This window comes from Contarinia nasturtii, unplaced genomic scaffold, assembly GCF_009176525.2.
Source record: "Contarinia nasturtii isolate CC-2019 unplaced genomic scaffold, AAFC_CNas_1.1 Cnas_scaffold_695, whole genome shotgun sequence".
Taxonomy (NCBI): domain Eukaryota; kingdom Metazoa; phylum Arthropoda; class Insecta; order Diptera; family Cecidomyiidae; genus Contarinia; species Contarinia nasturtii.
In genome coordinates this window covers 1,241,095-1,255,485 of record NW_022198046.1, presented here as the reverse complement: position 1 = coordinate 1,255,485, position 14,391 = coordinate 1,241,095, and the positions used below count along the sequence as shown (strand labels likewise).

The following is a 14,391-nucleotide window of genomic DNA, read 5'->3' as shown; positions in this document are numbered from 1 at the left end:
AATGTTGTACACCCAACTTTCAACACACTATGGAAGAATTTTCATTGTTATTGGCACGTAAAGGTGTATATATATTGAATCTCATGTATTCAATTGTTTTACGTCAGGACATTTGATGCTTCAAGCATCCACTCTTATGCTTCGCATTTCATATAATTGAATCATTTGTTCTCCTTCATTTCTCTATTTCTTTTCGTTACATTTTGTTCGTTTCTAAGCAATTCTGCATTCCCATTCATTTTAACTTTCTATTCATCTTACATACCAAAAATTTCTTGAAAATACCTTCTCATTTCTATTTGTTCATTTGAAATTTATCACAACGATATGCTACTTTGTAGATCGGTTCCCTTTTTTTTTTATTTCAAAATGGATAAACACAGAAACCGTCAAACGATTATACATCAAGAAATAAAATATTATAATGATTAAAAATGGTAAATTTGGTACTTAGTCTCGTGTCAAGATTCATAACATAACATCTAGAGGTGTAAATTATGTACGATGAATAAGTTCGAATTCATATCATCTGTGCAAAACAACGCATCATACCGAATATTTCAAAAGAAACAAAAACTTTTTATCCGAAATGCATTGAACGTATTCATCGTATTTATCTATGTCTGTGTCATGTGAACACCAGCCGTATGGAACGTAAACGTGTGTGACTTGGATAAAAATTGCGCTAAACAGAGAGCCAAAGAGAGCGCGAGAGAGTTCAAAAACAACAACAACACTATAAACATGGTAAGAACGTATTGTTTTTACACGATGACTTACACACATACATGCATGTAGACGTTCGGAAAGAAAGAGCAAACTAACGCAACGAAGCAAAATAGAAAGGGAAACCGTACCGTTGAAAGAGAACGACATATGATCCGCATGGGTTAGCGTTCAATACGAACACATGCAACGTAAACGAACGTTAGATAGATTGAGAACGATACCATCACATAATGCATATGACACACGAATAGAACCATACCGCATACGATTCCGATTGAGCATGTAAAAATATTTTAATATCTTATCCATCCAAATAGTTGTCGGCCTTATCGTATAAATAGTAGACACTCTTTTTTCATATTCTTCTCATTTTCATTATGTTTTCCAATTAAAGTAAACAACAACAAAACTCAAATTTAATGCTCACAACACATAATTCACAATCTCAACTCAGTTTATTTGGATCGAAAAAAAAGTATATATAAAATAAATCTATTTGGTGTATGTGCTAAATGTAATTTATATCGTGCCCGTGTTTATCCTCTATCACACAGACAAAAAACAAGCAAAGACGAGAAAAAAAAGGTTAGGCAAACGAAATCTGTTGTTCTTCAGCCTTATAGTGAAAAAGCCATTAAATCAATGTGGCAAAACGGTTGCAAAAAGAAATAGTGCAACGTTTGTATCACAGCAAAAACGTTCGAGAAAAACGAAAATTTTATTTAAAAACCAAAAAATCAACTGATGACATTTTTGCAACAAAACTCATAGAATATTTTTCAATAGAGTCAACGAGAGTGAGTTACTCATATATTTGTAGTTGTAAATTAAAAGCACTAGTAAAATCATTTGCACAAACATTAACATTGAGCGTTTTGTATTTTCAAATTGAGTACTATGAAAATGAATGAGTGAATGGTGATGATTGATATGGCATATGTGGTTTTTTTGTTTTTTTTCTTCTGTACTTAAAAAAAGAATTTCGCTCATTTTGTTGTGATTGCCGCTGCTGTCGACTTCTGTTTTATCGTTTTCTAGCTTATGACTTATGTACAGCATTTCATCTCTTGCTCAACCAAGAGAAAATGGCACCGATAAAATTGCGCAAAATGTGTGGCAGCTGTTCAATCGTGTTTAAATCATTAAAAACTCAGACTGAAAATCTCATACCGATCGTATCATTTCGAATGAAGAAAGCGTTGCAGTTACCAACATACAAACAAAACATATACACTCAATTGTGACGCCTTTTGTATAAAACTTGTAACTATCGTCTTTAAAATTCAATTAATTGCGGTAGTTGAAAAGAATAAATCGATATTACTGCTTTGTCATTTAAAATAAGTATTTTTGTGTATGCTGTGGTTGTTGTTGTTGTTGCTACTGCTGCTGATTTCATATCAGCAGTTGTGTCGCATAGCATTCAGTAAACGATAAAACATTTCAGTTTTTTTTTCCGTGTGGTAAGTTCAATAAACCCTTTTTTGTCTCAGAAATATGATTCTTGGAAATGAAATTTTACTCCCGTTTGCACTCAGTCTTGCTCGTGTTCCGCTTGAATAAAAATGACTTTGTTTTCCTTTGTGAAAAAAAAAAAAAAAAATCAAACAGCAAACCCATGAAGAATGTGTGTTCCATAATCACTTGGCAATTTCACAATATTTAGCATATCACACAACGATTAAAATAAAACCTGCATGTTTCATCATAATCAAAAAAACATGCGACGTTAGAACACACACACTACTCAACTTAGTGAGTGAGCGAGCGAGACTGTGTGTGTGCGCGCGTTTTTGTATAGCAAAAAAAGAGGAAAATGAAATCGGTGGCAAGGACAATGCGAAACTATTGAATTTCTCGGGTTTTTTTTTTCAATCCGAAAAATACGCATGGCGCACCGAAAATTTCAATACTTCTTGCATTTATAGCGCGCTCATATGTATACTACTATGTTATATATATGAATGTTGTACGCTACTTTGGTATTGATGCGATGTAGAAAAGGGGAAGCGAACACAACACTCACCTAGGCCAATGCATAAAAGCATATCATGTTTTATTCCTGTGTATATAAAAGACGTCTAAGGATAATAAAACATAGACAAATCGTAATTCGGATATGCTGTGCAGTTTAATGTTGGTTTTGGATTTTGTCATGGATGTCATGATACGCATACACTGAAACAATTTACTCGATTTGCAAAATATACATACATAGAATTGTAGTTTGATTAAATGGAACAGAGTGAAATCTAATGCAAATGCCCAATGGCAATTGAATATACGAATCATATTGTGTCATTGTTGATAAGTTTAATGGATGTGCGTTTTACATACACAGTTTTGAACCAGAAGCAAGAGTAGAGAGTACACAACAATTGATTCGCATAATTCCTTGGTTCGTTGAATCGTCTTATTTGCTGTAGCAATATACGTGTGTATGCGTGCAAAGTACGTATATTCACGTGTATGTTAAATGATAAATCGATTGCAATTTTACGGAGTTCCCGCAATACGATTTCAAACAATAGCATGAAAATCCTACCTAAAACTCATAGACACATTTCAAGGCCTATCTTCATCAATTCGAATGTGATAGGCATTCGAAATTAAATTGAACGAAATACCAATTAATAAACCAGATTTTATGGAATTTTGCATTAAATGGAATATAATCGATTAGGCCGGATTTTTGATCGTAATCAATTCGATTTAAGCGTAATAGAATATATGAATTGATTTCCAATGAAAATATTCATCAAGCGTATGTTTTCCGCAATAATGACAACATTTTGTTTGAACACAATTGAAATGAACACAATATAATATCATCATTCAATCGAAACCAAAAGAATGCCATGCAGAGAATCGTTTTCTCAGTTATCTATTGTTCGTGATGTTCACCTCTTCAATCAAAATCATTTTTAATGTGTCTCATTTCCTTTTGAATATTTGCTGCAAAAAATATATATATGGGCGACGGTACAAACATACATATATCGTTTCACCACCATGAATATCTTCAATAATACACAAGCGAAATCAAGCATTCGCAATTCACATACACACACATACGTGTATTGAGCAAGTTTCGATTGAAAGCAAAATGAATGGGTTTTTTATGTTGCAGAACGCGCTACATGTGTTCAAATGTAATTGCAAGAACCACGAGGTATGACGCGATTCCGATATGAACTATTGTATATACACAATCGATTCCTTTGAGTGACACAATACCTCAGTACATTGAAACGAGAATCATACACATGCATAACAGTTGACTGAAAAGGAAAAAAAACACAAAGACGACTACGACGACGATGTAGAACCGACGTTTGATAAAAAAAACATCATTTTATGTTCTCACATGTCGATTCAAACGTAGCATGTATGCGAGAAGGAGAGCAAAACAAAGTGAGTCAAAAAACAATGAAGCGAGACAGAGTGTGTTGCCATTGCCGCAAAGCAGTTCTATTCAGTATTTTTAGAGTAATATGTATCATACGATAAAGGAAGTACATTAAGCAAGCATCGTGATTTCTGCATCGCCTATATAGACAGACAGTGCGCCAGCGATACATCTGTGTATCAATGGTCGATTTATTATATATACACACACGTATAATATACATAAAAATCGATTTCACCATGTATATGTAACACAAAATTCATATATCGAAATCGAAAATTGTTATCCATGAGGTATGAGTAATGCGACGATTTTAAAATAGCCGAATGGTGTTTGAATTTTGCTTTAAACAAAACTCGCACACACACAAATGTGCGCGTATCTACAATAAATCTGGCCTGCTATTCAATTGTACATGTGTATAGATGTATATACTTTGATGTTGAGATTTTGGCCTTAAAATTGAACAGACCATATTCCGTACAGAGCTTGTAAGATGATAAACAACTAGCGTTAAATGATTTGTGTGTGTGCAATATCGTTCTTAGTTTCTTTTTAGAAAAAAAAGAAATAGTATTCAAAAGGGTATATACGTTATAATTTTTGAGTCATACATAGACACGCATACATCGACACATGCCGATAGAGGCAACAGTACAATGGGCACAAAATGAAATCAACGATAAATAAAAGCGAAACACGATATATGCCAAACCAATACATGCTTGGCAAATACACACACAGACAAAAAGACCAACAAGCACTACACACATGTTACGTTTCAACAATGAACATCGAATACCAATACAAATAGATCTATGCACAAGCAATATGTAAATACATATAGACAACAACAAAAAAAGATACTACACACTATACATGTGAATTGAAGTGAACAAGAACGTATTGAGTGAACGAATGAATGAAAAAGAAAAAGAAAAAAAATAATAATAATACAACAGCACACTACAAAAACCTCTTTGTATAGACAAACGGCGATGACGATGCATGAGAGAGAGAGTGAGCGCTAAAAGGGGGACCATACACTGTCGTAATTATGATTTGGGTTTTTAGTGCTGATAATTTTGTTGAATGAAGAACAACGCGATTTATTATGAACGTCTTGGTTGTTGTCGTCGTTTCTATTTCACCAAGTAGACTGCGTCGCGCGATTACTCATCACTTGTAATAACAATAATAATAATAGTAAAAATCAAATCTTCACCATCATCCACACCATAAAATTCGTACCAACTCTATCATACACGCGTTAGATTCTTAGCGTTTCTGTTCGATTTGATTTATGTTGTTGTTTTTATTTATTGTGCATTTATTCTGGAATTGTTTTTTAAAACATCGATTTGTTTTGTGTATTAATCAAATGATAAAAAAAAGAACAAGATATGTTAAAAAAATAGTTGCTGTTTTTTTCCCCGCAAATGAATCACAATAATTTTGGATTAAATATTTATAACGAGAACAATTAAAGACAAATACCAAGCAAAATTTTAAGTGATCAACGATCGTTGTCAAATGAACGATATATATATTTCAGAGATATATAGAAAAAATAAAACTAATGGAAAAGAAAACTTTGAATGAAACAGAGCAGACAGAAAAAAAAATATAATTGAAAAATTTGTTGTGTGATTTTTTATCGTTTGTTCGTGTTTTATGTGCATCAATTTATTTTCGTATCAACGCATTGTTTTTTTGTGCATTACCATTTGTTGCATCAATCTAAGTATGTGTTTTTATCATTTCAATTATCATATGCAGTGTATCGCGGGTATCGCATTGTGCGAACGCTCGCGCTATCATCATCGTTCATAATCCATTCGTTAAATGTCTATATATATAAAATTTGTTGTCTGTGTCTCGATTCTTATTCGGCATTTTATTCACATTTATGTATGTATGTGTACTATGTTTTGTGGACCTAACACCCTCGCGCGCGCATCCTCTTTCATCAATCTGTATTTACAATAACAAGACGTGAGAACGAAGAATTATTCATTCGTATCTCCATTTTATCGAATCAACGACTGAAATCAAACGAATTTATTATAATCAATTTATCTTATTTTTTTTTGCCCCGTTAAAATGTTTACTTTTATTTTGGTTGTTTTTAGCTGTGTCGGCTGTGTTGGTGTGTGCGCACAAATGATTGAATGGTTGTTGTAAATTTTAGAGAATGGACATTGTGTATAAAACGACAACGTTTGTTCAGACAGTGGACACGATTCGCGTTCCGTTCTGATACTGTCATTGCTGATCTGTATTTTTTGTTCTCTTTCTCTTTATTTTTCATCGTGTATTTTTCGTTGTTGCAAATCTACGGTTGTAAATGTGCGAGTGACTTCATGACTCCGATGACGGTGATGATGATGATAAATTACGATAAATATATTTTTAACGTCGCATAATGCATGTTCGGAATAGCCTTTACATCCATTTATATCAATCTACAATCACTAAAAGAAAAAAGAGAAAAAACGAAATAGTTTTTATGTGTGAGCGTTCTTTTGAAAGACGCTGAGGCAATTCTTACAAATGAATAAGTTCGAGTGTCTGTTGTCGTTCTCGTTGTAATTCTTGAATGTCATTTCTCACTTCAGTCATTTAAACAAAATGTACTTCAATGATTTATTACAGCTGCAATGCACTTTTTTTGTGTGTGTGTTGGATTCAAAAACCGAGTCAATACATATTTGCAATCGGTTTTGCTACATCCACCATTGAGTGCAACTCATTAGAATCATGGCGCGGCACGGTGTTGAAAGGAAAAAGTAAGCGTTGGAAATGGCGATAAAATTTAAAAGGGCAAAAATAAGAGAATTAAATTCAAAGTGCTGAAATTCATGAAGTTTTATATAGCCACGAATGCCAATGGAAATATAGGCGAACAATTTCAAACAAAATAAAATATCAGAACGAAACTATCAAATGCCATCAGACAGAGAGCACCGTTTGAAGTTCATGTCGTTATTGTCGTTGTTGTTAGCAATGGAATCGTGCACGCGATCGCGCCCGTTCTTTTCTCTCGTGTTTTTTTTTTTTAATTTTCATTACGATGTATGCGGCGGGCGAGTGCATGAATTCACTATGTATAAAGTTTTTACCATTTTTATTGTTTTCTTTTTTTTCGTTTGCCATCATTTACCTCATCCATCTCTTATTGTTTTCTGGTCTACGGTCTATACGGTGTGTGCAGTGAATCAAAACTTCTATTTCCTTTTTTAAATTTCAACACCGCACGGTGTAAACAACACTTTTGAACCAATGAATATACGATCAAAACAAAAGGAAGCAACTTGTATCACCACAATCAGCTCATTTATACATATAATATAATAGTCATGTGTTTGTGTATGTTATGTTCTCCGGTCTGACCATTGTTCTGTGGTTTATTTCGATTCAACGATGTATTATTATCAGAATGTTAAAGCCAATTGCCGCAAAGAGTAAAAATAGCCAAAGAACAACTATGCCAACTAACGAAAACAAATAAACGAACAACCATTTAAACAAGAACAAAGCGAACGCCACTGTAAACCGCCGAACGTTCGCGCTTCGATTCGCATTCACTGTCGAATGGAATCAAGAGCCGATTTATGTGGAATATGTAAATTACAAATGCAAAAATCAAATGTAGTTAAATAGAACGCTATATTCAAAACAGCAAACAACAATCAATTCAATATATGTAACATAATCGGCACCGACCAACGAGAACGATTGCGAGACTCATTCTCCTATACGAGTGTGTGTGTGTGTGCGCGCATGATTCGCGATCGTAGATATAGTCTATGGCTTGTGATTTAATACCGTAGGTGATGAAATAATATTCTCTCGTAAATAAACGCATTCACTAAAGCCAAATATAGAATCTCGTAAACAGTTTTTTTGTTGTTGTTTTATCTAACCCGTTTGAATTGTGAAGCGAGAGCAGCTACAATTGGTGTATTCATGAATGCCGGTGCTGCAAGCACATTTTTGTTCCCTTCCATCTGCTTCTTTTTCAGTGTAAAGATTTCTTTGAAATTCAAGCAAAAAAAAAGTGCACGTATCAATACCTCACACTCATACTAATGTAGATCTGTTGATTCGATCTTAGTTCTCTTTTTTTATCACACACAAATACGATTTTTATGTAGGACGATGTAGCAGAAGAGAAAAACAGAACTCATATCGTAGATAAAAGTCTTGAGACGTACAAACTGAAGAAGAATTCGTTAATATTACTCATTACTTGTGAGTCTCACAACCTTATGCTTCGGGTTACTTTGCTTTAGCGACTTAAAGAGTAATTCGTTTGTATCGTTTCAATTGCTCTTTTTGCTCTCTTTCACATACATAAAAAACCAACTCAAGCTGACTGATATACGGAGCACGAAGTAAGCATAAAGACAATTATAAATGAAAAAAAAAAATTACTCTCACATTTGAACGCAATGGAACAGAAGCAGCCGTGTGATGAGCATAATACCGCAGCAGTTTCTGTTGTTCAAACTAGGGAAAAATCGGCCACGTAATGTTTGAGAAAAAAAAAACAAATTCGATTTGTATCATATGCATTTTTGAGATTAAAAACCACATACGGACTCTCGATGTTTATTTGTTTGCTGATCTGATTGTTAAAAATGGAAACAGAGTTCAGATTATCAAAAAGAAATCGAAATACATGATGTGGTGTGCGTGTATGTATACTAGAACAGCAACAACTACGCAGTTTTCAAAATCTGAATGTTCCATTCACACAATAAAATCATTCGAAGTACGATTTAAATAGACGCATTTCTGGTGAACATCAATGCATGCGAAACGCACACAATACGCGTGTCTACATACTGGAAACGTATTATATCCGATCTGGAGTGTGAGATACGGAACATTAAATGGGCGAATAAATAAGAAACGGCGTAGAAATCGGTCAATTTTTTGGAATTACAGTAGGCTTTGTGCATGCTATATCCAAAAACGACGACGCATATTACGATGAAGCGTAATCAATTTTCTCATCCCATTCGCATATATATTATACATTCAAAGCATGTTACAGCGTAGCGAAGGAAGAACCTTAGAGAAAATATGAAAATTGTGTAACGCAGTTGCGTTTCATCAATTCTGTATTCGAAATAGAATTTCTAGTGTTGGCTGCATTGCAATTTCCCCTCAATACAAATCAATTCTTCCTATTGAGAATACCATTGAAACTGGAGTTCTCGTATTTCGTCTCATTATTATTCGAAGTTTAACACTCTCTATCACAAGAATGACTTGTCTGTGCTCATTTTCTTGTGTGCCTTTGATCATAACCATTGTGCATACATATACGTATTGATCGCATCATCAACCACAGACAGAAAGAATGGAATGATTTTTTTTCTTTCGTGATTGTATTTGTTACCGTGTGTCGTTTCCAATCAACAAAGAGAAGGAGGAAAAAAATCGAGCCATTGTATCGTATGCTCAATTTTATCGCTATTTCCCGTGTGTTATTTTATACGTTTATATTTTTGTTGGTCTTTTTTTCCTGTCTGCTGTCCATTTCAGCAAACTAACAATGCTGTCTCGAATTATTCTCGCATCGACTGTCAAACGTGCGTAGTATCATTTAATCGTTTAATTCAAACCATTTTTGATGAATACACCAACATTCACACACGCACAAACAATTTGCAATGGCATAAGTTATTTTTATTTCGGATATTTCGTTTAGTTTGTTTTTTTCTTCTCTTTCCTGGTAATAATAAAATGCTATGCATCAGTATTTTATCGTTTTCCTGCCTGCCCCAGTGCATTTGCCCCGCTCTTTCTGATGAAAATATATATATATATAACTGAACAACAACAATATCCATGTATACTTGAGTTACGGCTTACTGAAAACAATACCAACTGATAACAAAGAATAACGAAAACATAAAAGTTACTCGCTCATTTGTAGTGGTATACGTGTGTATGTGTGTGGTTCTTCTGTTTTTTTTGCTCTTCTTCTCTCTTTTTTTTGAGAAGGCTTATGTTGTTGTGTGCATCGTTTTGCACCGAAGCAGCAGACGTACAAAATGCATACCATACTGCATATAAATAAAACGTGTGTACACAAACCGAAGCGGATAAAATGAACCAAACGGCAAAAAAGAATTAAAAGCCAAGACAAACGAAAAGGGAATATAAAAATGTTTTAGATGATGTATGTGCTCAATGGTTACCGCAACATATGCACCAAAAAGAGACATCATGTTATATCGAGCTTGCTATCTCGGTTGCACCTTTTTTTACTCTCTTCTTTCAATTCGGTTAACAAATAATCAGAAGAAAAACAGAAAACCTTAGTGCGGAACGATTGACGCACAGCAGATGTTTGATTTTTTTCTTCTTCTTCTTTACATTTCTTAAGCTCTCGATTTTATTTTTACTACGTGAAACATACGTCGCGTTTTGACTATTGTGTGTGTGTGTGTGTTTCTTAACTATTGCTTTGGCATTTACTCACTCACTCGCACGCATGATCTTTGCTGTCTATCAGCCCATGTCATGCTTTTCTATAAAATATCATTCGCTGTAATATCCTTTTGATATAAAACAAACAGGCAACTGGGACTGCGACCCAAACACAATCGAGATCGAGCGCTCATTCACTCACTCAATTGTTGCTATCACATTCAAATGTGCAGCGATCTTTAACGATTATACCATCACATATTTTTAATATCGCTTGCTTTTATTGCCGTTGATTTCAATTCAATTTTCTCTGCTTAGGTTTTTTCCTTTCGTTTAATTTTTTTTCTTCATTCTTCTTGACTATTTGCTGTTTAATTTGTTGTATGCCCCGAAACGAAAGAAATAAAAAATTGTTTTCCTTTTGCTATAATACTTTTGTTTCCCCGTTTTCTTTTTTTTTCTCGTCTCGCTTTTGCTCTTTCTATTTTGTTGGGTCCGCGTGTTAATTTGGTTTGGACTGTTATTTTTTTCTTATTTTTATTATTTCAGTACTTCTCCATCGGCCGAAAAATATTTTATTTTCTCTTGAAATTGTACCTCGTTTTGTTTTTCTTTTTCTCTTGCTGCCGCTGCTGCTGCTGTTGCTGTTGATCGTCATTGTTAATGGTCGGAACGTGTGCTGCTTGTGCAACGTGCAACATTCAATTGTGTTTGCTTGAAATGTCGTTTAACTCCATGATAATAGAATGAAAATAAAAAGGCAGAAAAGAAAGACATATAAAATGTAATAAACTGTATTCCAATCACACACACTCATACAAGTCATGTTATCCGTCGAATCGATAATTACGAACAAAAGAATAGAATGATTTGTGTTCGACGGCTTGAACGGATGGAAAAAGAAGAAGAATTAAAAAAAAGAAGTAGAAATGCGCGCCAAGATATGGTATCATGAGCATGCAGAATTATTGTCGATTGTGTATATGATAGAGAGAAAACGAATCGGCGCTCCTTCTAAGAACTTTGTATACTTTATTATTTTTCATTCGTAAATTTATTAGCATAACCTTTTCTGATATGTTGTTGGTGTGTGTTTTTTTCGCTTTGCCACGATTTGTCCATATAATATATATTTATACATTTTAACGACTTTTGTGTAAAATCCCAGCCGATTTTTAATGATTCCATCTCTTGACGGACTCTTGAATGTTTCGCAATAAACGGCATATTGCAAATAAATATAATGCAATTTCTTCGTTTCCATCGTGGATTTCTTCTTTTGTCTGATACATGCACAACAATCCGAATGCGCATTCCATCTTCGCGAGAATATGAAAAATGGCAATAAACATTTATTATATACCCCAATTTAAATAAAAGTTTTGTTGATATTTCATTTCGAAGATAAACATTCAGAGAGAGAGAGAGAGAGAGAGAGAGAGAGAGAGAGAGCGAATGAATTAAAAATAAACATGAAAGCAGTTCACATCAAGAATGTGTGGCTAACGATAGATATCAAGTCGAAACGAAGCCAATAATCTCGTTAAGTCTTCTCTATTATCTCAGATACTGAAGATGAACAATCATCCATGCATCGATGCTCGCATATATCCTTTAATGGTTATAAATGCATCTCTCCCTTTTCTGATGTCGAAACTGTTCAATTCTATTGACTTTCGTTGCGTCATCATACACACAGAGAGAGAGAAAGAGTGAGAAAAATATCGAAGCATAATATCAAATTTTATCGAGCACATCCAAACAATTTGATCGTTGATTCCGAAACTTACACGATCAACCAAAACGGAAATCAGATGCATTTCACAATGTGGTTGATACTGGTATAGAGTATATGCTGTGCATATAAAATTTCACAGCTCTTTTGATATACACTCACCAAGTACTCTACATACTAATGCAAACCGACGTACACACAAGTGTTTGAATGCATTTTTTTAGATGCGGTTCAAGTTGATTGGAAAATCGAATTATGTTGAATAAATGAAGGATGAAAAAATGAACTGGTGCAAAATGATTCAATAAAAGTCAGACGTTGTCGGTGATGACTTTCAGTCATTTTTGGTTAACTTCCGAAAAAGTGTGGATTATTGGCTAATTCATTTTTTTCAACTTTTGAATATCGACTTATAGCTTGAGCCATGCTTTCAACTGCCCAAATAAAAAAAGCATATCTGGAGCACATTATAATTTTAATTCGGAACTGGCTTAAATGTCGATTTTACAATTGAAAACCGAGCCCATTTTTACCCCAATCTTATTTGTGAACTAGAGTGCCTGCTTTTTCATCAAGTTGATTCGGAATATGAAATTAAGAATCAACCTTTAATACTTGTGAAATCAATCACTTGGAACATTTTGAAAATTATTAACGGACACAGTTGCTGCATCATTGAAGTGCATTAACATAATGTGTGCACTGAAGTTTTTTTTTTGTTCGACTTTCTACGATCGTATCCTCCGTCTCTTTTGCTTGCGCGTATCGATTCAATTCACGTTATTTAACCAGAACGAAGTGGCAATAGATTGTAAGAGAACATACATACGCTGTCATATACACACAAACACAAAGCCAACATCCGCTGCGCTACCTTTTTTCTGCCTCTTCTTTTTTTTCCTTTTATCATCACCATCAAAATATTTTTTGCTCCTCTCTATACATTTCAGCCGTACTTCATGCCATACGGTTGCCTGAATTATCACGATAACATAGTCAAATGGTGGCTGATGTGTCTGTTGCTGGCGTTTTATATTCCGTCCCATAAATTCACAGGAAAAACAAATGAGGATGGAACAAAAAAAGTGCATATAATTCAATATTTATTTAATATCTGATGTCTTTGCATCAGGCAACCATCTCTCTTTCTCGGTCTCTTTTCTCTGTGTTGTGTGTTTGTATAAAAAATATGATCAAAAGTTGACTGTTGCTCTGTGTGAGCGCGTTTTTTTCTTCGCTGTTCGGTTAAAATATATCAGTTTACATTGATAATGGCAGGAGCAAAAGTAAATGTGTACACACAATTTATGCGTTCTCCATTCCGACACATAATTTCATCGCATTTCAACTCCATGAACTCTATACTATTCTGAGAGTAACTTGTGACTGGTAACGCATTGCAATGCGTAGTTTTTTTTGTCAGTTTTATCGTTGGATCGCCTCTAGCGCGCGTTCTCTTTGAATTGCGTTCAATTTTAGTAGGAAGCCATTCACAGCGATGTAGAAAAAATGCACCAGATGTTTCAAATAGACTGATAAACATGCACCGACACTAACACATACGCACTTCATATATATATACGTATGCGTACATACATACAAAGATACAGAGAAATAAACATTCATTTTCAAACTATTGCTCATATCAGTTGGATTTTTATTAAATTATATTACAATGTTTGGATTTGTGCAGTGAATCAAAATATCCTTTTCAAGTTATTCAAAATTCCGTTTATAATATATAATATATATAGAAAAACGCTCGTAAATATATCGGGTAAAGTAACGAAGAGATTGCGAGATGATGGAATCATCGGTAATGAACTATAAAAATGATAATAAAATTGAACAAAGCAAGTCATAAAATACGGAAGGATCTCGTACCGTTAGAGCAAAATAAAAATTACAGAGCAAAACAGAACACTAAAGAAGAGAAAAAAAACTGCAAAGAGACAATCTGGCGTATTCCAGACAAGAATATGTTTATATGCAGCACTATTTCAATATTTTCTCGTTATCTCTTGTAATCCAACATGCCTGAACACATTGACGAACATACACAAACAGTATG

General features: G+C 34.1%; 1 protein-coding gene across 2 annotated transcripts in view; it reads left to right on the top strand.

Moving 5' to 3' along the window:
• Positions 1-1,120: 1,120 nt before the first annotated feature.
• Positions 1,121-14,391, top strand: part of LOC116340709 (putative uncharacterized protein DDB_G0286901) — an 84,098-nt gene continuing 70,827 nt past the window's right edge. Inside the window, exon 1 of one of the 2 annotated variants that reach the window (XM_031767340.1) lies at positions 1,121-1,526. The gene's annotated coding sequence lies outside the window, so the exon portion shown is untranslated. Of the gene's footprint in view, positions 1,527-5,527; positions 5,883-14,391 lie in introns of those variants that run through there. The other variant, XM_031767336.1, reaches the window with a different exon arrangement.